Source organism: Patagioenas fasciata, chromosome 8 (assembly GCF_037038585.1).
Source record: "Patagioenas fasciata isolate bPatFas1 chromosome 8, bPatFas1.hap1, whole genome shotgun sequence".
NCBI lineage: Eukaryota > Metazoa > Chordata > Aves > Columbiformes > Columbidae > Patagioenas > Patagioenas fasciata.
In genome coordinates, this window is record NC_092527.1 from 32,014,629 (window position 1) to 32,042,008 (window position 27,380).

At 43.4% G+C, this 27,380-nt stretch overlaps 1 protein-coding gene and 1 long non-coding RNA gene across 4 annotated transcripts in view; both read left to right on the forward strand.

The window, feature by feature from the left end:
- Positions 1-2,900: 2,900 nt before the first annotated feature.
- On the forward strand, positions 2,901-7,847 carry LOC139828565 (uncharacterized). Its single transcript, XR_011740325.1, has 2 exons — positions 2,901-3,056; positions 6,608-7,847. It is a non-coding gene; the product is annotated as an uncharacterized lncRNA (long non-coding RNA).
- Positions 7,848-14,524: 6,677 nt separating this feature from the next.
- ADD3 (adducin 3) overlaps positions 14,525-27,380 on the forward strand; it is a 100,247-nt gene continuing 87,391 nt past the window's right edge. The window contains exon 1 of one of the 3 annotated variants that reach the window (XM_065843095.2): positions 14,525-14,664. The gene's annotated coding sequence lies outside the window, so the exon portion shown is untranslated. The remainder of the gene's footprint in view (positions 14,665-27,380) is intronic. The other 2 variants (XM_065843103.2, XM_071812137.1) reach the window with 2 other exon arrangements.

A 27,380-nucleotide genomic window follows, 5' to 3' on the forward strand; every position in this document is an offset into this window, starting at 1 on the left:
TTCAAAGTTTTCACTACCACAAACATTAACAGGGTGCAGTGACCTGCCTGTGTTTTGGCCTGACACCTGGGAAGCATTTTTATTACACAAGGTTTCCTTATCTGCTCTGGCAATAAAACTAATGAAACCAGATGTCTCCGCCTTCTGTAAAGCTGCAAGGTCTTGCTCTTCTCCGTGTCTGCTCAGGGGGCAAGTAGGAGTCCTCCTGCGAGCTCCTGCCAGGGCTTGGGTCAGTGACACATCTCCTCCAGGCAACACTAACCTGAGTCTCTGGCATCTGAATTGCCAGTGAGGGACCAGACATGGATTTTGTTTCTAATTAACATTTGCAGTATAGTAGAGATTTATTTGCAAATACATATATATATATATATATATGTATATAAGGGACACATTTTACAAGCTTCAAATCCCACCTGAAGTCACCATCTTTGTGAGTGAGGCCCCGTCACCTGCCAAAATATCCCTTTGGCCTGAATATGTTGAAATAATTTGACATTCCGTGCTGTGCAATATATTAACCGAATCGCAATACAAGAAACAGATGTTTATTCCAGTGGGTGCAGGAGTCCAGACACAAAGTATTGGGTTACTGTCTGTCTCAGATAACAGGAAAAAGTGGAAAAGTTGGGATTAAACATTCTATATGTGTCTTATTTAGAAACTGTAAACCTTAAAAATGTAGCCCTAGATCCTGTAGCAGCCTTACGGGAGTGAACCCTGCACCGGCCACACATGATCGCAAGCTGCAACCAGAGCTCAGCACACGAACCTGGGCACTGGCAGATGCCGTGTGCATTACACCCAACTCTGGGGCTGTTTGAGCACTTTAGTTTGGTGCCTGGCCACGTTTTCAACTCCTGTGCCCAATGGTGGGTGATCCCTAGCTCACGTCCATGGGAAGCTGGGGACCATCTGAGACCCCATCTGTAATGTTTCAGGTCTTCGGGCACTGCTGTCCTGAGATCTAGCTGCAGAACCAAGCCCTGGGCTTTTCAAGTGAGCTGTTTTTTCTTAAAACAAAGGTTCATTATGTTTGATTAGTTGTGTTTATCCACAGAACTCTAAGAATCAGAAAAAAATGGGCTGATTTTGTTTTTTCAAAAGGAAACATGAAATGAGAGGAGCTCCAGAGAAGTTTGCAGGCTGGTGTGTCACTGTCAGGTCAGTTTTTTGTCTTGTAGCAACTCAGTATGGGGAACATTTACTCAAAGCTCTGTGCAGGAGAAAGCACAAGTCTGAAAAAGCAAATGAAACAATGAAAAGGGTTCCTGTAGAAAGATGGTGTATATCCAGGGATGTGACTTTTCTGCCATGCTCTAATTCTGTTGTTGTCAGCAGGAAATCACTGCCAATGCAGGTCCTGTTTGGAGTCATCTCAAAAAGACCTGTGGCTCTGAACAGCGCTTTGTGCTTGGGGTCCCAGAGGGATCGCAGCCTCTGGCCCCGCAGGGTGGCAGTCACTGGGGAGCAGTGGGACACTGGCCCTCCAGCCAAATACCCCTGGTTTAAACCCACTGCTCCTGCCACCTGAAAACACTGCCTGTCAGCTGGCAGCAGTTGTGGAAAATGAAAAGCACCATTTTTATTTTTTAATATCTGTCTAAACAAACAGACCTTGGCTTAGGCAGAGTTCTGCCTCCTGTCACATCTAAGCAAGTGCAGTATCACCGCAAGGGCTTCCTGGCTACAGGAGCTGAGCTTTGCTCATACAGGAGGAAAGATCTGCTGCTTCTTTCCTGTTCCTGTTTGCATCCCTTGCCATGCTTGAAATTTGCCGTATCCTGAGTTATTCTTAAACAAGCCTTCCCATTGTTCAAGTCACGGGTTGTGAATTCTGTCCCTTTGATGAAATATGACCTGTGCTATGGAAAAGTGAGAATGATGTTAAGTCTGCACGAGACACTCATGGCTGTGACATACAGGAAAGGGATGAGTGCTCTGCACTGTCCTCATGAATGAAGGCACAGGAAGGAGGTGTGACAGGGCAGCGGGTGAGCTGCTGGGAAACTTCCACGGTACCTGATGCTGCACTGGCTCATCTCACATCCTCACCCTGCATTTCCATTGACTGAAAATGTTCCCTCATAAAGGGCTTCTCTGGGACTGCAAGACTTGTCTCTGCTAGGAGGGTTTTTTTGTAATACCTAACCCCAGTGATTCCTACCTAATTTGTAAAATTCATGTCCTGACAATCTGTGCTGAGCAGGGCTGAATGAGATGGGGACAATCATCGGTTCCTTGCATGGCCCTCCATGCTAGCTCTGCTTCTTTATTCTCATGAGTAATGCCAGCTGAGTATTAGCACAAGTGGGGGAAAAACTTGTGCTGACAGAGAACCAAAGTGCCTCTCTGATGGCTACAGTGTCCTCCCCAGGACGCAGTTACCAGCCATGCAGGGTACATTTTGCTGGAGCAGGGGGAAAATCAAAATGCGGCAGCCATGCACTGAGCATCACCAGGCACAGCCTGCAGCCTTTGGGGTTTGCCCCAGGTTGTCACTGTGGTCACTCAGCCTTTTGTTCACTTAGCCCAACTCTCAGCACCAGCTGACCCCACGCTCAGGCTGTGCTGCCCATGACCCAGCTCCTTCCCCTGCCTCGGCACCCCGCTCCCGGGGGCTGCTATCATGTGCAAAAGGGAAGAAGGCGGCAAAACAAGAGCAACCAGGATTCACATAATATTGCTGCAGCTCTGCCAGGAAACAGATTGTAAAAGTTCCTGTATTTAAAGCTGGGAGATGAGTTTTATTGTTAGTAGTTGCTATAGCAACCCGAGGTGCCGGAGAGTAATACATGCTCGGCACGTTGCAACAGACTCTGACAAGTTCAAGGCTGTTGCCTTGCTGCTAAATCTTGTTGCCAAGGCAATGCAACATAAGGCAAGAGCCTCGAGAAATGAATACTGCTGACAGCTCGTGCCAGCAGGCTCCGTCTGATTAAAACGGAACTTTTGAAAGTAATGTTAACTTAAACAGCAAAGAAGAAGGGAAAGAGGAGCACGCAGATGGAGGAGAGGATCCAGAGAAGGAGCAGTGGGTTAATGTCAAGCAACAGGTAAAATAAAGCATTTGATTAAAAAGCAATGTGGCTGAATAGAATGTCTTAGACTGCAATGCAAGAAATCCACCACATAAGAAATAAAATAAATTTCTCATTTTTACTTTTTTTTTTTTTTTTTTTTTTTAACTTGGCCAGTACTGCTGTAACTTGAATGGGGACTTTTGGTTTTTCCCAATGGTGTTGACAGCAAAAATCATTTTCTCAGTAAATTTGTTCTGTGAGGCTTGTATTGTCGCTGCTATAGTAAAAGCCATGAAGGAGCTCAGTTAACATAAAATTTAATGTTCATTTCCAGCCTTTTTAAACATTCTTCATGGCATAATGTTAGCTGGAAAAGAGAGGAGGCTGCAAGTTGATTATTCTCTCCTGACTGTGATTCACTGATAATGTTGACAGTGTGCTCTGAGTTGAAGGAAAAGTGCTACCCCAAGGACCACAGAGTCAAAACAGATGATCAGTGATGAAGAAGTTGGGTAATTAAGTTAATTTTAACTAGCAATACAATATTTTGACATGTGCTATGGGGTAATATGGCACTAAAATGCAAGTACTACTGAAGTGCCCCAAATAGATACACAATGATCTCAGATGAAATTGTTGACTTGTCTATTGATTTGTGAGTAAAAGCATAATATTTCTTAAACAATTACCATAGCAGTATTCTGATCTGCTCCCATTCAGATGCCAGGGACTTTACATTTTCGTGAACTATCAATAGCTAAAAATGACCTCATGTTTTCCTATCCAATGACTATTCCAGCATTTGCATCTTGCAATACAGCAGCAGTGTGCAGCAGTATATCTGAAACCACCAAATGCCTCATGGGGTGTTTTGTTCTCCTGGCACCTGCTGTGGATTGTGGACAAGTTATCAGGTCTGCAAGCACTTTGCACTATTTAAAAATGGGAAACTAAGACACAGGAAGTGATTTGCCAGTTGTACTGGAAATTTCTTGTGTGCAATCATGGGCAGAGCCATCCCATTGACCTTCATAAAAGTAAGACTTTTGATTAACTGTGAAATATTTTTGTACTAATTTGAAGTTCTTAAGCCATGGGTGAGGAAGCAGGCAGGTGACTGGTCATATGCTTGTAATCACCATTTGTTTTTCAGCAGCTAAATTATATTCCAAGAAGCCAGCAGCATGTTACTTGCAACCTTACTACAGTTACTGGCATTTTTCCACAGTTGCCATAGCTAACTGTGAGATATTATATGATAAGAAAGAAGATAAAACCTGCTTCAGACAATTGTGAGGGGAACATGACATTGCCCAAGAGGATGGTTTTATGTGAAGACCATCCATTGGATAAAGAAATGTGAGAGTCCTAGAACTGGACATTAGCATTTTTTTTTAATAAGAAAGGAAAAGGAAACTCTGTTTTTAGCCTTAGTTGAATTTCTCTGCTGGTGATTCCACACATGGTGTTACTTCTTAATATATCCGGGAGAAGATTTCAAAGCTGTCCAGAATATGCTTCCTTTTTCTGAAGAGATGCACATGCAGAAGTCTGGCTAGTAAAAAGACAAAACCATATGGGCAGGTCACGCAGCAACATCGACACTTAGTTGACCAGCAGGATCACAGAGCATTTCCAAGACCTGGCTCTCCTATCTGCAGGTCCCATATGTCCTTGACGCCTGAGACAGTAGGATTCTTCTTGGAAGGTTTCTAGATCATCTTTACCACCCCAAACATGTTGTGTGATGCCTTCTCCAGAACAGATGGGATGCACGGAGAAAGCTCGGAACCCTCCAGAGGAAGCCACTGCTGAATCACACTGCAGCTAAATGCATCTTGGCACGTGCTCCGAAACACGGGTGCACAACCCTAGGGCATCCCCCTCTGCTTTCTTCTGCCTCCTACCCCTCTCCCCTGCTCTGCACCTATTTCATTGCTGGAGAGCCACCCCCAGAGAGCAGGGAAGCAATGTGGAGCTGGAACAGTGTGTCATCTAGATAGCTACTGATAGCAGAGCAGACAGAGCTATTTCCAGAATGATTAATAGTATTAACACATGCTGAAGCTTAAGGCTGAATATAAGCTTTAGAGGAATGTATTTTGATGTAAAAAGTGAATAAATGAGACAACTGTCAGAACAATGAGTGGTGAACCAAGTAAAGATCCTTAGCATAGAAGATGCAAAGCTCTGCCTGCTGGCCTGTTTTCACTGAAGCTGCTGGTAAAATTCCCATTGCCCTTCAGGCTGGAGAAATAGCCCAGCAATGGCATGTGGCACAGAGGTAACCAAACTAGCAGGCCCATAATTAATTAGCTGTATGGCATTTGATCAGGGGCACCCCAGGAGCCAAGGCACTGCTCTCTTTCCAGCCCAAACTGTGCACTGCTGCTCCTGGAGCCTGTTTGGGAGATCTTGTACTGTCCTTTTCTGTACATACCTTGAATGCTTGCAAGGGTACCAGTCTGAGGGCTCGTCCTGTTGCTGAATAAAAAGTATGTTTTAAAAGAGCTGTCTTGACTTATACCATCTTCTGATAATCCCCACTCTGGAGGTCTCAAATGCTATAATTGAAAACCTGCTGCTCAGATTCTGAAAGTCAGGTTTAACCTCCCGTAGGCAGCTCCCAGAAGGACAGTATTTTGCATAATCAGTTCCTTTGCAGGGAATATGGTTAGCATTTTGCTGCTTTTCTTCTCCTGACACTTTTCTCACAGGAAAGCAGGCAAACAAAATCTAGTCACAGCTATGCAATATCCTCTTACCTTGTTCCTAGTTTTAACCCCAATCATCAAGGTTTTCCTAAGAGTATCCCATTGTATGGGCAGTTTTTAATTTCATTTTTAAAAATCTGTTCCTCTCTTTCTTACACGAGACATCTTGACAATAGATGTCTTGAATGGATACACCAAAATCTGGTGGGTTTTGTTGCTTTAGATCTATATCTGTGAATAAGTCACATGCTCAGTGTGTTTCTCTGGAGCAGCTAATTCTGCTTGGACTGAGCCACATGATCCCCTTTTCCAGTCCTGCCTTATGGCCTCTGAGGAATGTTGCACTGGCTGCGAGGGAATTACTAGGTCTTGGCAAGACATGCTAATATTCTCGCAAAGACTTGTTAGGGACCGAGACTTCAGCCTCCAACTATTTCCTCTGATAAAGTAGAGTATTCACAGCGGTTCTTGAAGCACAAGTTTGACTTTGTTTGAGCTCCCCCCAAACCAGAAGGACCCTGCAAGAAAAGCTGGCTGGTGTTGCCTGCCTGCTAGCAGGCTTCAAAACAGAAGCACAAAGTGCTGGATCCAATTAGATAAATCAGAGTCTCACAACATTTCGGTCAAGAGTTGGGAAAATGAATATGCAGGTGGAAGACAGGTTATGAATTATGGCAACACTTGCAGCACTGTATGTCGGGACATCTGAAAAGCTAGATTCTCATATGTGGGGATGCAAATTTCATGTTTTCTTCCAAAGACACATCTGCATTAATACACAAAGTTCATAGCAGCAGCAGAACTATAGTCACATTTTATCGTAGCTGTTGGTTTGAGTTTTTTTTAACACTCTCGTTATCTTTCCACTAGCATCTGAAATGATACTGATAATCCTTGAAAGCACCAGAGCGTGAGTATCATATCTGCAGCTGGATCACTCTACTAGGAAGCTAGTGACACAGCATGGAAAGTATTTTTGCTATCTCATTTTGGATCATTGATAACAACATCACAAGTGAAGGGACCGCATTCATCCATGAGATGGGGGGGAACCACTCCTGCAACCCCAGCACATCACTGTCCCAAGCGTTTGCTTGCAGGGCAGAGAGAGATGGGGTATGAGTTACATGCTTTGTAAACCAGGAGCAGCTTTCTCCAAGCATGGGGGGCACAGCACCGGTGCAAATGACAGAGGGTGGATTGCAAAACAGGTGCCTCCATGCCAGCTTCCCAAAGCACTTGTTTCACTGAGCTGAGCACAGCCAGAGGACACTGTACGTGAACCTGGAGCTGGTCTCAAGCAGGAGCCAAGCCCCAGCAGCTGGAGCACTGGATCCTGGTAAGGGCATGGGTCAGGTGCTCAGAAACTCCCGCTTGACTCACGGCCCTGTTTCTTGCCTGTGTGCTGGCCTCTTTACACCTCTGCTGTTGGAAAAGGAAGTGAAACAGCCAGTTCTCATGTATACATTTAACAGCTTTGAAAAGCCCCCCAGTTGTAGAAAAATGGAGCAGAGCTGTGAGGTCTGGAGCTGGTTTCCTACCCAAAAGCCAGGCAGGATGCTGGATCCACAGCTGCAGGTTGGTCTGACAGAGGGCCAACTCCAACACCACTGTTCTCATCTGCTTTCATGTCGCCTGAATATTTGTATGCCACTTTCCCATCCAGCACCATCTAAGCCTATACCAAAGACTGAAGTCCCTCCAACTTTCTGAGGAGTGGTGGCACAAATTGCAGTCTTGTTCAGTGTCTTTTGCTGTCACCTGATTCATTTTTTTGACACTGGAATCCAAATCAGGACCGTAGCTCACCAGCTACGCAAGGACATATCCCATTCCAGCCTCCCTTGGGCTGTGCATACCCTTAGCTACACATGTTTAAATAACTCACTACAGCCATGTTTAAGCCTCCCAACAGAAGGACAGAGACCCAGCTCGCTCAACCAAACACAATGAGATGTGTTCAAGTCAGCTAATGGGTAATCCTATGTGTATGTACCACAAATCCACAACATAACTCACTGTCCTGCTTGGCAGAAGAGTATTATTGCCTCTTGGGAAACAGGCATTTCTCATCAAAGACTGTCCTTGTAGAATAAATAATCAAACCTAACTAATGCTTGTGTATGTGTGTATATATATAGCTCGTATGGATTTATATGACATGTTGCATATGCTAATGTCAGCCCCTCTGAGTGGGCAGAAAGTGATGGGGAAGTTGTAGCTACATGGAAATAATGGGAATTTTCCAGCGAACCTCAGCATGGCAGAAAGACCATTCTCAGAGGTCGTAAAAGACTCCTGCAGCCTGCTAATTATACACTAGCCAAATCTTATTATAAACAAGTAATAAGTATAGGCACGTTTGTTGGTTTTGCTAATGACATTAATGTCTCTTTTGATGATTTGCAGAGCTACAGGGGGCCAGGGACTCAATTTGTACTGATATATTTCCCACTCTGGTGCAGCCTCGGGAACTCTTGTTGATGTTTGAAATCTTTTCACCATCTATCTTTAGACAATTCAAGGTCTGCACAGTAGTTTGAGCTGCTTCTTCCACTGTGTAACACTTAGACACATTCAGAATTCTACTTAGATGGCAGATCTGCGTATTGTTTTCTAGTCTATAAGTGATGATATGTAGAATTACGCATTACTGTTCTTAAAGGGAATCTGTGCTTTTACTCGTCTGCAGTTTCCTTATGTCCCTTATCAAAATGGCTGCGACACTGAAGTCTGCTGTGTAGATTCATCTATCTTTCCCTGCAGAGTCCCAGAGTCTCCAGATACCCTGCTTAAAACCACTGACTTTGCAATTTATGGTTAGCCATCAGCAGGGAAAGAGACAGGCTTGGAGCTGGTTAAAACATTCTGAAGAATTACCGGGATTTGCTGGACAAAGACAAGCAAAGGTTTTTCTCTCACACACTATCCACATACCTCTGCGACTGATTTGTTTTGAGTTTCCAGCGTCTGTTTGCACAGACCCGATCATCGGTCCTGCTGCCCTTCTCCGCTTCCTGTCTGAGAACAAACCCAGACAGTCAGCAGAGGCAATCGCACGTCCCCTAGTACGAAAACCACCAAACACAATTTGTCCCGCCAGGGAAATCAGTGCTTTAAGTCTGTGAGTAATCCGCTGACTTCATAGGAGTACCTCTGGATGGATGTATTTAAACATGGAAGGACACTGTGCTGAGCACAGCCTTGCACGCTGCGGGCGGTGCCAGGGAGCTCCGTGCAGGCACCACTGTGCTTTGGGGAACCTGGTCAGGCTGGGGCAGCCAGCTCTTGCCCCCCAGCTTTCCGTCCTCCCCTTCCTAGCATTACGTATCCCTGGGAATACACTCAGAAACTACAGATGAGGTCATTCCCAAGAGTCTGCTTAGGTATTTGGGGCCCTTGACACTGAGAGGAGCTCAAATCTTGTACTCTATGTATGTTTGTTAAAGGGAAAGTGGAACTCTTTTTAGAGTACATGAGCCATTTGTTAATCTTGAATTGGTAAATTATTAACTCCTCTACAATTTGTTTATCCTTATCATTAGAGATTGCTCTAACATATGTTCTTCGATCTTATTTGCTTCCAGAGAGGCTTTTGGGAGTAATCGTTACCTATGCAGAATCTAAAATCAAACATTATTCATGAATTAATATTGTTTATGCATACTAACAAATTTGAGGCTGATTTAATCTCTGTGCTGTCCTTTCAAGTGATTCATCAAACATGAAAAGCAACAGTTTGGCCAAAAGGCCCTGTTTTTGACTTGATGCTCTAAACTTCAAAACTTTTGTCCAGGAAATTGCACCACATGCTCCTCTGCGGGTGCAGAGTTAGAGCAACAATCACAGCGTGCAGAGATACATCACCACTGAGGGCAGAGGGGTGATTCTAGCTTTGTCCTATATCCAGTTTGCCTTGGGATAATGAAGGAGAAAGTGGGTGCTAACTCTGTAATCCAGGAGAGGTACAGAAAGCCTTTTTGAGACCTATTGAATCAACACATCTCCCAGCCCATGACCTGCACTCCCATACCTCCACATTCCTCTCCCCAGGCAGTTGTACTGGGCTTCCCACCAGGTGTGGCTCTGGTGACAGCACACCCCGTCAGAAGTGACAGTGCAGCTTCAAGTCATAGGTAATGTGCTGACAAAGAATTCCCAACTTGTTCAGCCAACAAAAACCTTTTGCCCGTGTGTAGATGGAGCTGAACTTACAAACGTGGGTTTCTTGATGCAAAAGGATGTGTTGTGCTCCAAATGCATCATCAGAATCACAGATTAGAGATGTCTTTTTAAAAATGTGCTCTGAACATGAGTTTTTGCTTCCAAAAATAACTTGTATTTTGCTCATATTAGAAGAGCAGGATGTTCTTTCCTGTCCTGAAGGGATAAGGAGGAAATGAGAACTGTGGGGTTTTTATATGGTATGAACTACTCTTCTTCTGGACTAGTCCTGTGAATCTTGATTTTTTTTTTCCATATCCTTAGCATTTTATTCCCCACGGACCTCATTTTGCTTCCATTCATGCCAATGTTACTCCAGCGAAACTCTCTTTGATTTCAAAGGAATTCCTCCATATTTACAACCCCTCCCATGCTAAGGCAGTAGGCATTAGAAGGGAGGCAATCTACTGAAGACAGCAAATGCTGAGTGTCTCAAATCCCTTTTAAAATGAGTTAAAGTCAATTGAGAGATGTGAGTGGGGGCAGAAAGCATCTTTTCCTGTCCTCTGCATTTGAAGGAAAGAGACGGCTGTTTGGAGGAAATGTGAACGTAATGGACTGTACATTTGTGTCCCATTGTACTGAGGTCTGACAGGAAACACTTGGGGTTTGATTCAGGAAAAAGTAAATATTATTCCTTTATAAAACTCTCATAACCCCGGTTATCCTGCAGTATTTGACTACATCCCCGTCTTTAATATATATGTTCTCACAGCTCTCTCCAGAATACCAGAAGGAAATCTGGTCACTGGGGAATGAGGGAGGCATGGGAAGAGTTTGTGAAGCAATTTCCAGCCAATGTTCCTCCTAAGTGACAGCAAAAGTCCAGAGGCTCTATCCGTTTTAAACCAAAAGGACTCTGGAGCAGCTGCCGCTACTGACTGCCACCATGGCCATTCTTTGCAGGAAGAGGGCTGCAAATACCAAACTTCGGGTGATTTCTGAGCAGTATCTGCCAAGTCCTTGAGAGCACTCTCTCACCATAACGTATAGATGGCTGCAGCGAGGTGTCCCACCAGGTGTGCGAGGCTGCAGAACTCCAGCAGGCACCAGGGAATCCCTTGGCTGGAGGTTCACCCTGCAGCAGCCTGGAAAAGGCTCCAGCCATCAGCATTTAGAAACTTTGTTCCTTGAAGAGCCAGCTGAAGCTGCAGTAGTCTGTAGGATCAGTGCTTGTCCCTGGAAATGCCTTTCATCCCTCCCGAGGGAGCCTGCCTCCCGGAGTGACCGGGGTCAGGGAGCTGTTACAGTCCTTTGTCTGCGGGGAACATGCAGTACCACCAGTGTTTGGCATTTTGCTGTATAGCTCTCGAAGCTGCAAAGATTGCAGAAGGAACCAAAAACCCCCATACGTAACCCAGAAGCGACGGATTGAGGACATAATGCCCTTGATTGAAAAAGGAGGCACCCAGGAAGCCTTGTGATATATATATTTTTTTAAACTAGAGCTAAAGTAATTTGGCATGCACATCCCCTGAGCTGCTTCCTAGACCACAGCTGCATGAGGAATTATCTAGCTCTTAGCTGAAGTAACTCCTTAAAAAAAAAAACCAACATGTAGGTCATTAAAGTGCTAATAAAAAATGTTGATGAATCTCTGAGCAGTGCTCTGATTATCTCTCTGTGGGGAATGAAGAACTCATTAACATGAGCTCCATGCCACTCCCTCCTCCTCTCTTAGAGTTTGGCATAAAGTAAGGAAACGAATGTTTGTGGTTTGGCCAAGTTTCTAATGAGTAGCTCAGCTAGGTCCACTGATTAGACACATGGCTTTACGGAGGGTGAAAAGGCTGCAGTACAGTGTAAATTGGCAAAGTATTTCTGCCAGATCAGGTCCCCAAAAAGGAGATGCTTTACCTGTTGTGTGGATTTTTTGCAATGTATTTAGCAGGGAATGTACAAAGAGAGGGTTTCATTGACATGGCAGGCAGGGAACAATGCTGTGAGGTGCAGAGGGAGTAACGGAGTCAGATGTATGTCTGAGGATCCACTCTCCAAAAATGTAGTGCTATGACAGCTTACTATGGGGTTAGTTTCACTTGATAAGTGTTGAGGGTTTGGTTTTTGTGATTGTTTGTGGGGTTTTTGCTGTTGTTCTTTTTGGTTTTGTTTGGTTGTTTTGTTTGTTTTTGTTTTTAATATTAAGCTACAGCCTGGGCCCAAAAGAACAGTCCTGGCTATTATCTGTCCTCCCTGCTCTAGATGCTACTTCTCGTACCCCACAGGAGGGTGTCTGTGCAGCAGCCCCCAGGCACCGCAGGAGCTCACAGGCAGCACAGGGAGAGATCTGTGTTTGCTGCATCATCTGCAGGAGCTGCAGCACCAACATCTGCCTCACTAGAAGTAGGCGAGGCCAGGGACTCTCCAGCAGCACCTGACAGTTGTTTCAAAGGATAGAAGAAAACCTCCAGAACTAATGGGAGAAGTCTCTCCCATGCAGGAAAGTTTCTTCTTGATCCTGCTTGTAATCACCTGAATCATGAGGACTTGTCATCTCCATAATCTCTTCAGGACTAAAGTAAAACTCATCCACATGCCCAGGAGAAGAAAACTCACCCTACAATATGCACGAAAGGCATCTTTACATGTCTGAAAGCATTCTGTTGGGATAAGCAACTGCTGCCTCTGAAATTAAAATCTCAAGGTGTATAATCAATGTCACGCAGCATCTTAGCTCCTAAGACATCTAGTCTGTCCCCTGCTGTTGCAAACAATGTGTCTTACAATTACTTTAATAAAACTTAATCTGAAAAGCAGTGACATTCTTCCATTCCAAATCCTTCTCCTGGAAAAGATGGAATTTGATTGTTCTAATGGTTAACAACCCTCCCCTAATTTCCAGTTTAAATTTGTGCATGGCCAGGTCATACCAAATTGCTCCAGTGCCAGCACCATCAAGCCAAGCAGTTGTCCGGACCAAAGCGCAGAAATTCTGATCCTTGGATTTCTTTGCAGTATCACTCTCACTTTCAAAACCACACCTAAAGTTTGTAATTTCTTGTCCCTTTTGTGTTGGAAGTTTATTAAACATGTCACAGCTGTATTTTTTTCTGAAAGGAAACAAACAAGAGGAAATGAACACGCAAGGAACAGCCCTACTAATTCCATGAGTGTTATACCGAATACATAGGCAAATTGGAGAAAGCCAATTGTTTCAACCTCCATAGCCCACTTTACATATAGGTATATATTCTTCCCATGCCTAAGTTTTAATTTTCTACAACTGCCAGATAGTTTAAGGTCTTGTATTATAACATCTAAATAACAGATGCTGTACCACCTCATCCCATTATTACTGCTTGGTGCCTCCAAGTTCCCATAGCACTGGTCTGGTCAGGCGGAGCCATCTCAGTGCTGGGTATTAATTTGCAAAGTTAAAACATGTTCCTCATCCTCTCCCTTGTCAAATCAAATAGCCCATGGCTGGATAGTTTGGTGCCTTAAGCCCTTTTTTCTCTGAGGACCTCTCTAGCTCCAGAGAGGTCTTTCTGTGAGCTCCTGTACTGATGTGGTGGCTGTAGCCAGCAGAGCTGGAGCCTCCTTGGTGACTCCATCAGGAGATGTCCCCAGGCACATTATGTCTTCAACCTGCCCTTGCTCCAGCCCTGCTCATTTCCTCATGATCACAGTCCCCAAGGAGCTCTTTACGCAGAATTAAAAGGTTTTGTCCCCAAATCCACACAAAGCTAGTTGTGTGGGTGACTTTACACCTGTGAGCGATATTGCTGATTTCAAAGGGGACTTTCAAGCATTTCCCACACATTTTAGACAACTTCTGAGTATTAGAAATAATTAAAAATCTAATTAAAATATAGATGCTTTTTGCATAGAAAGGACAACTATCACCCAGTGGTTCCACGACTTCAAAGGGCTGATCAGAACCGCCCAGATGTGAGCAAACCAGCTCCGAAAACAAGAAACCAGTAACATTGGGTGGGGAAACAAAACAGAGATGATTTCAGCTCCAAAGCAGAACAATTACAGAAAGCCAAAAGAAAAAAAAAAAAATAATGAAAAGACAGCTTTTGCCAAAATGAGATTTGTATTTTGTGCAGCTTTTTTTAGCCAGGGCCGCTTTCTCCCCGCGGATGGCGCAGGAGCCTTCTCCTCAGCAGCACAAGCCATCTGGAGAAGCCTTCTGCTGCCTTTCAGCCCCGAAGACTGTTCAAATCTCTCAGAATTTCTCTTTTTTAAATTTTTTGGGGGGAGAGCTAGTGCTTATTTTTTATTCATTGTTCCCACGTACACCTCGTTTTATTCCCCCCACCCCAGCCACGCACTGAGTCCATCTCCTCTCGCTCGCTGCGACCCCCGGGGACGAGCGGCACGGCCACTGCAGGTAGCGCCGTGGCCGAAGCGTGGTGAGTTGGGCTGCGGACAATAATGGAGGACACTGGCGGTGCCACCACCGCCCCTCGGCCAAGTTTGAAGCCGGGGGAGGGTGAGGGGGGGCGGCGGCCGCCGCCCCCCCTCACCCTCCCCCGGCTTCAAACTTGGCCGAGGGGCGATGATGCAGGGGGGTGAGGCCGCCTCCTCTGCCAGATAGTGAGCCACAGCGGGCGGGCGGTAGCGGGGGGAGGAGCTCAGGTGTCCCTTCCTGCCACATAGTGCGCCGCCCCTTCCCCGCCCGCCGTGGTGGTGCTGGGGCTCCCGCCGCCGGCGAGGAGGGATGGACTGAAGCACAAAGGCGCGGGCCCGCCGAGGTAACGCTCCCGCGGTGTGGGGAGAGGAAGAGGAGGCCGGGGGAATATTCTCTTTTCCCGCCGAATGTAGGCGGGAGCGGCCGTTGCGGGGCTGCGGCCGAAGCGTTGCCGCGGTTGGGGAAGGGGGGAAGGGGCGGCTGGAGGCCCGGAGCGCTCCCCCCAGGTTCCATCAGACGCTTCACGGTGGCGGGACCGCGGCTGCCAGCGGGCTGGGGAGGTTTTGGGGGGCTGCGGTGGCCGTGGGGCTGAGGGGAGAACTTCCCCGTGGGTGTGCGCCAGCCCTCCGGCCGGGGGAGATGCTGCAGCGCTGCCTCGGCGCCCGGCTGGGAAGGACAGGGCTTTAAATAATGCGCCACTGCTCGGGAGCTCTGCTAATCGAATAAAACCTTGCAAGCAATTATTGTAATTATGGACTGTCCTCCGTCCATCGCAATGCTCCGAAGTCCCCACGAGCCTCAGAAAACTTCCTGAAAATGATTTTCTCCAGCCTTTCGCTGTGTTGAATTGCGCCGGGCTCCACCTTTGCCGCGGCTGATGGTGCGGGGAGCCCAGGAATGCGATTTCCCAGTGCAGCACACGCATTCTGGTCACGGCTGTGCCAACCTACCGACGATGGGCATCTGCCCCGGGGGATGCGGTGCGGTCACCCTGTGCGATTAATGCACTGGGATTATTTTCATTGTGTGTTCGTATTAGCGCGGACAAAATTCAAGATTGCTGTCTTGAACTTCAGGCTCTAGAAATGAGCGTTATGATGGGCCTTTTGGGAGTTTGTATCTCGCGTTAAAAAGCTTATTTAGAAATTCAGAGCAGTTTTCTCAATTGGTGTGAGTACTCGACTGCAGGTCAGGCGGGCAGGGTCTGCATGACCAAACGATGTGATTTTATCAGGGGAGCCTTGGACTGGCTCTAAGGAGGCAATAACCACTGCAGCTGGCTGTGGAGTTGGGTTGCTACTGTCTTCTCAGCATTGTTGTGTTACAGGTGGGTTCAGGCTGAATCTGCTGGTTTTCATCCACAAGCTCTGGACTCGTGTCCTGAGGGTAATGATGTGATACCAAGCAGAGGAAAAATGTGGGATTATGCCTCATCTGTGTGATACCACTATGTAGAGGAGTTAAGTTTTAAAACAAATAGATAAAATCAGTGGCAATAAATATCTGGGCAAAAAATAATTGGCCAAGGGTTGTAAAAGCATGATTGTATGAAATTGCTGAATTACTAATTGTGTGGGAGAAGTTGTTACTTAAGTCAGCTTTGGTACCAGAGGGATGAAGCTGATAAATGTGACCTCAGCCTTTAAAAAAGGGCTTTGGTGTGCCTGGGGCAGCTTCAGGCTGTCTCACCTGCCTCCTGGTCCAGTTGCTGGTGACTGGAATAGAGGGGAGGTGTGGTGGATGTTTGGCTGTGTGTGATCTGCTGGGAAGGTGCGGTGATGGCTTTGGGGGGAGCGATGTGAGCTGGGGCAGTTCTGCGTGTGGCTGCTTTGGCAGGAGATCAGCTGTGAAAGGCTTCTGTCCACCCTCCTGCCAGGGTTTGCAGGCACGTCTCTTGTACCAGGGGGTTCTTTGGTCTGCACACCCTCTCACCCATGTGGCCTGGCTGGAAAGGTTGTGTGAACTCATCTGAGCCTCCTTGATGGCATCCAGCACTTAAGGGTGAAGAAGGTGTGAACTCTGGGAATGCCTTGGGCTCTTTGGCTGTTATTGAAAGAGCTCCTCAGTGCTACTTTGGGTAGGGAGTGCATGAGTTCTTCAATTAAACAAGACAATAATTGTGTGAGTAATGATGTATACCAGTTTTAGCTTTAGAAATGTTCATGTTACGCCTTTTAGAGATACATTATTCTCCAGAAGACATTATTATAATACTTGCGTTTAGTTTTTGTTGGGAGAATGTGAAGCCCAATGCAGGGAGGAAGGGGTGGGATACTTAAGGGCTGAGTGTTTAATGATCGAGGTTAGTGCATGATGATGATGATTAAACACGTCCTTAATTCTTGACCAATAGATGGAGTGCTGCTACGCATTAGGATATCTGAGGATTTAATGGTCTCTTGGTTAAATCAATCCTTATCCTTGAGTCTTGCCTGAGGATTGAGGCAGCTGACATTTTTATTTAGGGAAATGATGATTTTAGGGTGGTGCAGTTAGGCTGTCACGTACACTGTGATCATCAAACCCAAAGAGGAGGTCCAGGTGGTGCCTCTCACATTGCTTGGAGATTGGGTGGACTTGAGTGATCTGGGTGAGGGGAATGATGTTTCCCAGTCAGTCAGCGAGGTGTACAGCAGCTCTTCTATTGACATTTTGCCAGTTATGAAATGAGTGTCGGTTGTTCGACAGGGCTGGGTGAGCCGAGCTGGGTCTGGTGTAGCTGTGCTGGAGCTGTCCCTGTTGCATGTGATGCTAGAGGTGACATTGCAGGCTGGGCTGCCTGCTTTTGTTCAGCTCAACTGGTTACAGGCCAAAGGACCTGGCGTGAGACCCTGTTTGCTGTGAAACTCATCAGAAATTGACATGCAAGAGACAAAAAATGAGAAATATTTTAAGACAGGCAAAAGTTAGTTTGTTTCCTTTTTAAGTGGAATGTTTTACAGATCAAAAAAGGACAGAAAAGAAGGCTGCTAGCTTTTCCCTTGTTAAAATCATTGTTGCTAGTTAAAGCTGCAGCAAACATCCTTGCCACACTCTGGATGGTGTTGGAATGGTAATATTAAAAAAACCCAAACAAAAAAAAAACCCAAAACAAAACAAACACAAACCAAGCAAAAAAAAAAAAAAAAACCCAAACAAAACAAAAAAATCCACACCACAACACACCAAACAAAACAAACAAACAAAAACCACAAAAATCCCCAAACAAACAAAACCAATTTTAATTTAGGAGAAAAACTTGTGTGACTTTGAGATGGTCCATAAAATTGCCTTTGCTAGCATTTTTTTTTTTTAAACTGGATAAAAATTTTTGTTTCCTTAAAAAATGTCTGCTAACTTTAGCAGCCATAGCAACCCCTGGCTATTATTTTCCTTGTAAATCAATTTTGCATTTTCATAGTGCTGCTGTTTTAAAAACTGAGTCAGTCATTGTTTTGGTATTGACTTAGAAGAATGCAATCTATATTATTTAATAACATTGCTTCCCATTACATCACAGGCTTTTCTTCAAGCTGTGTTTGAAATGCTGGTTGCTGTATGAGGGATGGTGGTATATGGTGGTGTGGCTTCTGGTAGGGTTCTTGGGGGGTAGTTGTCTTTTGTGTAGCGTATTTTGGTAGATGAAGATGATTAAAAGCTACTTGACCTTTAGTGAACAAGCAGTAACTTACTCATTGTATGTTAATGTTAGATTTGTTTGCCACAGAATCTACTCTGCTTCCTATATTAGTTTTGAGTCAGTTGGTATATGGTGAAACACTTTTGTTTCTTTTCAATATTCAAGATAACACAAGTCATCATACCTTATCACAGATGAGATTTTAGAGGTCTTTCAAAGATATCCTAGCAAGTGCATGACTGTTCTGTGGATAATTTGTCATATGGATTATTAGTTAAGACAAACCAATCTTAATAAATTTGGTTAGATAAGAAAGTATCTTGAATTATGGCATGCTCATAATCCAGTCTACAGTGTGGGGGGTGGTTATGTCACTTGGAAATAATCAGTAAACTGGAAAATGTTTACTACTAAAAAGTGGAGGTTTTCTTTGGGTTCATTGAAAAGTTAAATAGTGAAAGAAGGCTTGAGAGCTTCAAACCTCAGTTGGAGAGTGATGGCTTCTGCTTGGTTTCCCCCCCCCCGTCCTGGATTTTGGCAATTTGGTAAATGTGATGTAGGTGTCTATTTAGTTAGGACTGCGGGAGCACATTAAATGTAATGTGTACTTTATGGTAGTAACGTCAATTCTGCTTGACAAGGATTCAGTCAGCTAGTACAAAGTGCTAATTAGGGACATATTATAATAGTCTCATTCATTGCTCTAGTCTCCTAAACTGTTCGGGTCTTGGCTAGCAAGAAACTCTCTTTTTTTGCCTTGTGTTGTTTAATGTGTTAAAATCCTAGTGACATCAGAGCAGCAGGTAGTTCTCACATGAGTTAGCAGGTTGAGGCAAAGATAAGTAAACCTCAAACTGGTGTGAGAGGTCCCACTTGCTTTGTAGCTTTTCATGTTGTGTTTTCTTGACCCATGGCAGCTGACAGCTGGTAAATCCCTTTTCCCTTGTGCAGCTGGTACCTCCTGAAGTTACTTCTGCAGCTGAAATATGTGGCAATCTTGCATACCGTGGAGTTGATGGCAGCTTCATGCTGCTCTTGCTGCCCTGAATGGGTACCTAGCACAGAGCTGGTGTTAATGCTGACTGGCGCTTCAGCTGAGAGCGGAGCTACCTGCTGTGTTGGCCCAAGTAAACAGATTCTGTTGAATTGCTGTGAAAACCTGTGCTTGTTATCTTCATCAGTATCTGTAATAATTGGCTCAGGTGTTGGTGTGGTTTGTTTTTTTGTTTAATGTTGCATGTGTTTAATTATTACATGATTTTTCTTTGAGTATAAAACAAGCATTCCTATGCATCTCATCCATAGCTATTACGCTGAATATGATGTAGTTTAGAGGCCGGTTGGATCTGTGTCTCATGTTTGTGGATGCACAGTAAGTGTCAGTTCAGGAAGCAGGGTGCTTGCTACCTAACCAGGCATTCCTGTGCATGGCCTTCTGATGGTAGATGGAGTGCAAAACCGAAAAGCTTGCTTATTGGATAAAGCTTGCTTTACTTGTTCTCATACAGTAAAAACAAGGAAGGAAAACTATCATTTGAAATATATATACATATATATTCCCTCCTTCAAATGTGGACTCACTTTTGTTGAATAAATGCCTTTTTTTGACAGCTCTAGAAGTCTTGACAGAATGTTGCGTAAGTTATTTGATACTGAAGTTGTCTGTGTGATTCAAGTAAATAATTTCTAGATCAATGAAAATTATAAGTTGGTTGGGTTCAGAGAGATTGCTGATATTAACCTAAGTTGTTTCATATAATCCAGTATGCCAGTACTTCCTTTGCAACCCATATTACATTTTAGTGTTTATGGATTTATATACAAGAAACTCTGTATTTGTAAAGAGAGTCTCTAATGTCACAAAGTCAGGTATTTGAAAGCTGGGTAGTGCTTTCCAAAGAAAATATTCTGGATTTAAAAATGAAAATTAAACTATATAATTGGAAAGTATACTTATGAGCCCTTGTGTCAGGAAGCGTAGAAGTGTTTTGGCGTAGATGCTCAGGTCTAGCAGACACTTAACAGAGGCAACCTTCAGTCTAACATATGAAAAATTAGGTGAAATTGAAAATAGGATTTTGGGACGGAAACAGCAGACAATACTGGGTAGTGCATCCAGCTCTGTTTAGAACTGAATACAATGACACAAAAGTAGTGACCTCACAAGTACCTTTGTGTTTTCCTGACTCAGATACACAACCATTTTTAGGAGTGCTAATGAGCTGCATAACAATTTCTCCAGTCTCCTAATCAATTCCAAAACAGGAGTAAAACACATTTTAAGCCAGCTCCCTTTTAATATACCAATTATTGCTACACACCAGACAGCCCACTCTCTTTACTGTGTATCCTAAACCACCAAAACCAAACAAATAAACCTGAACTCTTAGAACATACAAATTTTATTTGGGGATGGCATGATAGTCTGTTGAGGATAAAACTGAGTATTCTCTTATGATTGTTTTCAGGTGTATTATCTGCAGTTTCTATGATGGTGCTGAAATTTAGGGTGCAAGAAGCTGTGTATAAAAGGGGACCTGGCAGTCCCTTGATAACTGGCTACAACAGTGGCCCTTCTGATGTAGTATTGCTGCCATAATAAATGAATAACTAGTCAAACAGGTGTTTCTGTTATCATGATTAAATGGTAATAGTGCCCACAACAAGCCTGTCATCCTGTTTCAGATCTTGATTGCATATGAAGCGTCATACTAAATACCCAGTTAAAGAGCAATTGTCTTTGTGGTGTCTACAGTTAATCTGCACAATTTCTGGCTTTCAATAGCAGCTGTCTTTAAATGCCTGTTTGTCTAAAAGTAAACGCAAAGGCAAAACTATTCCACTGACTCAGAATTTTTTTTTGACCCAACTGTCAGGGCATAAGGCAGAAAGCAAAGTTGTTCATGGTCTTTAATTCATTTACTAAATGGAAGCTGTTGTCTGTTAGGGCAAACCATGTATTTTCACACCAAAGGGTATGTAATTTTCTTATTCCTGAAATTACTGAGATTGTGAAAGAATCTGTGGGTATGTGTTTATTTATTTATTTATTTTTCCCTTTTTCCATTCCCATCAATGACCATAATCCTGAATACAAATTAGATTTCTTACTGATGTGTGATTGTTATGGATTGACTATCCAGAGCTATTTGTCTTTGACACGTAGCTGACTTGGCATTCAAAGGACACGTGCATGTTCTGTGTTAAATGGCTTGAGGACTGGAGTGACACACTTGGAGAGCTTGGCAGATACCTCTGCATGTGCATGATTTGGAACAGAAAACTCCATCTTCGAAGGCAAAGTGTCCAAAGTAGATCGCTCAGTCAAATTTTCATAAATATTATTATTGCAAAGATTTAATCCTAAGCAACTGAGGAAGAAAAATGAAGTTGTGATATGTGCTTTAGTAATGTCCGGTATGATGTTTTATAAAGCAAAGTATGTCTTTTACCAGCAAAGCCTTCTTTATTCACTTGGCTTGTTCCCTATCAACCCAATCATGGGTCTGGTATTGAGTAAAAAAAATGCATAAAAGAACTTGCAAATACATAGAGATTTGTGGGTTTTTAAAATAAATAAAAACAACCAGAAACCAAACCTAGTGGTCTGGCAGTCAGGTTCCCCCCTCCATTTTTACTCTGTTTCAAACTTTGTTTAAATAGTTTTGCAACATGCAAAGAGATTGAATACATCTGTGCAGGACCAGCATGAGTGAGTCTGTACTCAAAACCAGGTTAGTTTAAAAAAAAAGATCTTGAAATGGATCCAGGTAGCTTCCTAGTTAAAACATATCAAATAACATAGAGCATGTGAACTCAAGTCTACTCAGTTTAACTATATAAAACGTTTAAGCTGTAAAACGTCAGGAGGGTTTTTTTATAGGTGCCTGGGTAATTTGCCCTTAGGTGGCAGAGCGGCAGTGCGTGTTCCTGTTTTACATCAGATGTTTTCTTGTGAGCCAAGCACTTGGGGAAAAACCGAAGTACTGCTTCCTCTTTAAATGGTTGTTGTATACAGGTTACACTGCGTGTGCATTTGCTCAAGCTTAGATAATTTTACATGCCCTAAGACAACTCTTGGTTAAGGGCTAGTTTTCAAAGACTGCATAGTTCTTCTCAATCACCACACCATTCAAAATGGAAATTTTTGCTGGCTGACCAGCAGAAAATGTTCTCTTTGTTACCTTTCCTAACATGAGTATATTATTGCATGTCATTGCTTCTAATCAAGTCGAGTGACTTTTAATGTATTGCCAGGTGAGATCCCATGTGCTTCAAAGCAGTCTGAAAGTCCCCAGTTGCCCTGGATCAGGGCACCATCTCTTCAGTGATGGACCCAAAGTGGGCCAATGGAGACCATTAAGTGTGGTGGGATGTCTTCTGTAGCAATGGAGGTCAATGTTTCAGACCTATGCTATGAAAGCTTTGCTTAGATGCAAAGATTGCCCCATCTCCCCTCAGTTGGCAAATGCATCTGATGTAATTGGGAGCGAACGGGAGGGAGGGCTCTGAGCAGAGCTGTGGGAGGTAGGAGCGTCCTGCTCTGCTTGCAAGATGAACAGCGATCCAGGCTCACCCAGCAGTTCCTGTAGCTGGAAAAACAGACGGCTTAGCCCATATGTACCTGCAGATCAGTGTGTGTGTGGGCAACTCTCTTCAAGAACTGCAGTTTCTATATGTCACTTGTGTCTAAGCTTGGGTCTGTGAACTGTTTCACAGGAGCCCATAAGACAGAAAACAAGGTATAGTAGTCTTATTGTCCCAATACTTGTGTTAATCAGATACTTGTCTCTCCACTGGAAAAATTCTCCTCTTTCTGTGTTGAGAAGGGTTGAAATGCTCTCCTTTGGGGGGGGAAAAATAGTATTTTTTTTTAATCAGATGTATTTAATCCTTTCCTATTAATATTGGCTAAAACGGTGCATTAGAGTCTACTGTATGTGAAATGTTGACTAAAATGGATTAGCTGATGGTGGAAGTAAGAATAACAGTGTCATATTTATAATCTGCATTAGCCTTTAACAAGAAAAAATAGCTTGAGGTATACCATGTAACACTAGCGTCTGGCTACTATCAGATGTTGCATATGTATAGTAACAGGTATTGTGTGCAGTAAATTTATCTTTGTAGTAGGAACCTGATGTTGTTGCTGTTCCCAGGGGGTAAGTTGAATTACATTATTGCCGAGGCTGAGCTAACAGAGCTTTGCTTATAGTATACATACAGACAAGACAGTTCTTCCCAGGGAGGTGACCTTTGCTGTATTTTGGTTTCAGATTTCACAGGGACCTATTTCAAAGTTTTTAGCTTCAGTCCACACCCTGCTGGTAGTTGGCTATAAAACTCTCTTTGAAGAAAGTTTAAAAGAAAAAACCTCTGCCCTTTATTATGTTATTAAAGTTAGACAAATGTTGTTTGTTTACTCCCTTTGTAATATATATTACTACCACTGTTACTTATCAATATGACTGATAGTTCAAAGATGAAATTAAAGCTACAGAATTACCAGTTACAATGTGCAAATGCATAGTGTAAGTAATTCTTTTTTATGGCTGTTCTGTTTATTAGTTAACTTGAAGAATGTGTACTAGCATTTATTTGTGCTGGGGAAACTATTATGGTTGACATGGCATAATGTAGTGTGCTCCTTCCAAGGTTATTCCATTCTCTCTATAAACTTTTTTCGGGTTACGCTCTCTCCAAAATCAAATTAAAGACACAAATTAAAGCCCTCTAATCCTATGTAGGAACCCAATAAAATAAGAAATGTGTGTGTCACTGTTCCAATAAATATAATCACCTCCTTAATGTTGTCGCTCCTTTCTAGGACTCTGATTTCCATCTGATTAAAATATTTGTGTTGTACGTTACAATCAACTAAGCAGGACATCCTGCTCTTCCCTCCTGGCCATGTGGTCCTTTCTCATCCTCTCTTGTGAAAGCCCTGCTGGTTGCTGAACTTATGCAATTCACTGTGAATTGCAGCAGAGTACTTCCTCTCCTTCCCCTGTCTGCATTAACTCTCTTTAAAAAGTTGAATTAGCTTGAGAGGGTTGAGTGAGCACCAGGGCACTGAGAGGTGTCAAAGGCAGTGGTGAGAACCTGGGAGTGGAAAGGGGGAGATAGGGAGATGAGGCTGAGCTTCAGGTTGACTCCAGTCCCTTAATCCTTCAGTGGCGACAGCTCTTTGGGGTCCCACCTGCAATGTGAAAATATAAGTGGAAGGTCTTGGTGAGTTGGGCCTTCTGCAGGGGGACTTCTTTGTAGAAAAGAATGGAAAAGCTGTTTCTCTAGGCTTTGAGATGTGCTGTGGTAGCCACGGGATCATGAGGTTCCCCCTGCTCTTGCAGTACTCTCAAAATCAGAGGGGAAATGGTCATGCTTAAAGGGAGACTCTTTGGGATAAATGCAACCTTTTGAGGTTGACTATGCAGGCTTCGAAATTATTTTAGATAAAGTAATCTCAGCATACTTTGGGAGCTGCTCTTTGGCTCGTGTGTCACGTACCCACATCCCAGCTCCGTGAGGCTGCCAGTAAGTGACAGTTCTGGGTGACATGGAGGTGTTGGGTGCTTGGGGTCGCTTTCTGTAACAACCTTCCCTTCGTCTCCAGAGCCTGCAGCATTTGTGCACAGAGCAAGACACAACTAACCTTTCTATTTTAAAATAAAAAGGTTTTCACTATTGAACGGTGTGTACCATTGCTCTTGTTACTTTATGGTTCTATTTCATAGTTATGTACAAGAAATGGAGGGTAAATATCACTGCAGGAAAATTTCATTGCATCAGGTAGACCGCAGTGCCTATATGTTCAGGATTGTATAGAACAAAATATTTGTTGAGAGGAAAGGATGGGGTTGTACTTTGTTATAGTAATGAGCTTATGGATATGTTTACAAGACAATTTTATGTATAAAGAAGTAAGACTTAACATTGAGGAAAACTTGTGCAAATAAGTTGTTTAGCATAGCTCAGCCTGCCTCCCTAAATATTTTGTAGCTATAACTTGCAGTCTCTTACATGCCTTTGAAAATGGTATTGCCTCTCTTCTCCTTACATCCAGGTTCTCATCAGTTAAATGATGTGTAAGAAAACCTAGTGTTGCTACCAACAAATTTGGCAGAAGGATTGTTTTAGAAGTGTAATGCTGAGTTTCCAACAGCAGAAAGCTGTTTGCTGTTTAAGTTGACTGAAATTGTTCCAGTTAGTCTCTGTGCAGGTGGTGAATGATACATATTCATGGTGTGAAGAGCTGTCCTGCAGATAGCACTTCAGGGTCTTCAGTGCTTAGTCCTCTGAGCTTTTTCTTGGACCTCTCTCTTTTCCCTTTTTTCTCTTTTCTTAGCTGCAATGAAGCATCATCTTCAAAAGTTTGTGCTTTCTTTGTTTGATATGATGTGCAGGCTTCAGTGTAGATACTTAAGCAGTCTTATCAAAGTAATACTGGCTCAGTCAGAGTAAAGATGCTTTAGTTAAATAGACTATGGCTGTGTTTAAAAATAACAGCTCTGGCTGTGTCAGCGCGTTGGACGACCTGATACTGACTTCAACAGAAAGAGCTTCTGAAAATTACTTTGCTGGTCACACATATTACCCCCAGTGTGAACTGGATTTCTGTTGGTAGCCCATGAATTTTACATGTTTTTAGCCAAATGGCTGCAGAGGGACCTTGTTGTACTGGACACTGTTTAAATGCATGAACAGGAGTATCAGCACTTTGCTCTTGTTCAGATCATCAGAACAGAGGCGTCTGGGGTTGGGTGCAAACACCGTCCTCATCTAAGCTCAGTAGTTCTGGGTTCTCTGCCATTTGATATCTGTAGGAAAAAGCTGGTGTGTGTGCTCTACCAGCCTGAGGTCTGTCTGTGTGTGACCGCTGTGCATGCATGTGTAAGCTGTTGCTTTCTCGTAATAGTAAGGTGTGTGGAGAAGCTTGGTAGTAATTCCCATGCAATTGTCTCTTCTTACCCCAGCCCTGGTTTGGCTCTGACTCTGCTGGCTTTCTGAAAACAAATTTCAAGCATTGGTATTCCTAAGAAGTCTTGGTTAACAAGACATAGGCTGTGTGCCAAAAAAACCCCAAAATAAGGTAAAACATTTTGAAAATACTATGTGTATCTGATGTTTATTCCATTTCTTATGGTTCTTGTTCTGTGTGGGTTTTCTGTCCTTTTCTGTTTCTTGGCAAGGAAGATAGTATTACATTCTTATACCAAGAGGAAGGGTATTAAGGTTACTCATAAAAAGAAGATTTATTATCAAATGTAGTTTTTCATTTTGTTGTTTGGATTTTTTTTTTTTTTTTTAAACTCTAACCATACCCAGATTACTGGCTTTATTCATACAGTCGTTGTATCAAGTTTGGATGGTGTCTTTGTTAAATTATGGCTCCTGAGGGTTTTCTGTTACAGAGGTTTCTTCAGTCAGGGGAAATGAGGGTATAATAAGGAGGATCCAAAGACCGGACGTGATGATTCTATATAATAGGAACAAACAATGCCAGATTTGGCTGATGTTGGATTTTCCATCAACTTTTTTTATTGGCATTTGTTCATTTTGCTTTAAGCAGTGTTTAAAGTTGAGGCAGCCTGAGCGCCTGAAGTAATTGCAAGACCAATAGCAGACGATTTGGGCAATACGTCTAATCACTGTGTCCTATCTTCATGGTTCACCCTGAATTCAGGTTTACTCAGGAAGTCTCTTTGATTCAAATACCATTAGAGCAGTAAATTCAACAGGAGACATCCAGATTCACTGAAAGGACTACAACTGAATCTGGTATAATAGACCTGGCTGTGCCTGAGGTTCCTGAAACCCTGTTCCAAGCATTCAGCTCGTGCTCAGCAAGAAGCAATGCTGCTTTTTGGCACCGTGAGTACCTGACCTTCCTTGCTGCTGCCTCTGAGTCGCTGGAACTATCTGCCAGCTGTTAAGGGTATCCTTTGCCTTTTACTACAGCTATAAAATATTATTAATTGTAATACACTAAAATGGGGATAGAATCATCAAAACGTATTTCAGGATACAAGCGAATTTGCTGAGAGATTCTATAAATAAACGGCTGTGCCTCTCAGCCAGACATTCAGTGTGAAGCAAGAAGGCAGAGTGTGCCGGTGGTTTTCTCTTCTTCTGATGTTGGGCTTTGCTGGAAGAGGAATGATGCGGAGTCCATTTCTCACTGCCTCTGCTATGCCAGAACGCTGATATTTCAGGGTAGAGAGTGTGCAGTTTTATGTAGATACCTCTCAAGGAGAAGGGAGGAGGAAAAAAAAAAAAATGTAGTATTTGCTTTGACATTTACAAACTAATAGATACCACAGTAAAGCTGCTGAAGTCAAAACTGTAACCATTGTTTCATTATCCTTTTAATTATATTTGAAAGTTTTGTGGATATTTTTCCCCCTTATTATTCTCAGTAATTTTTGTGTCTTTGGGCATTG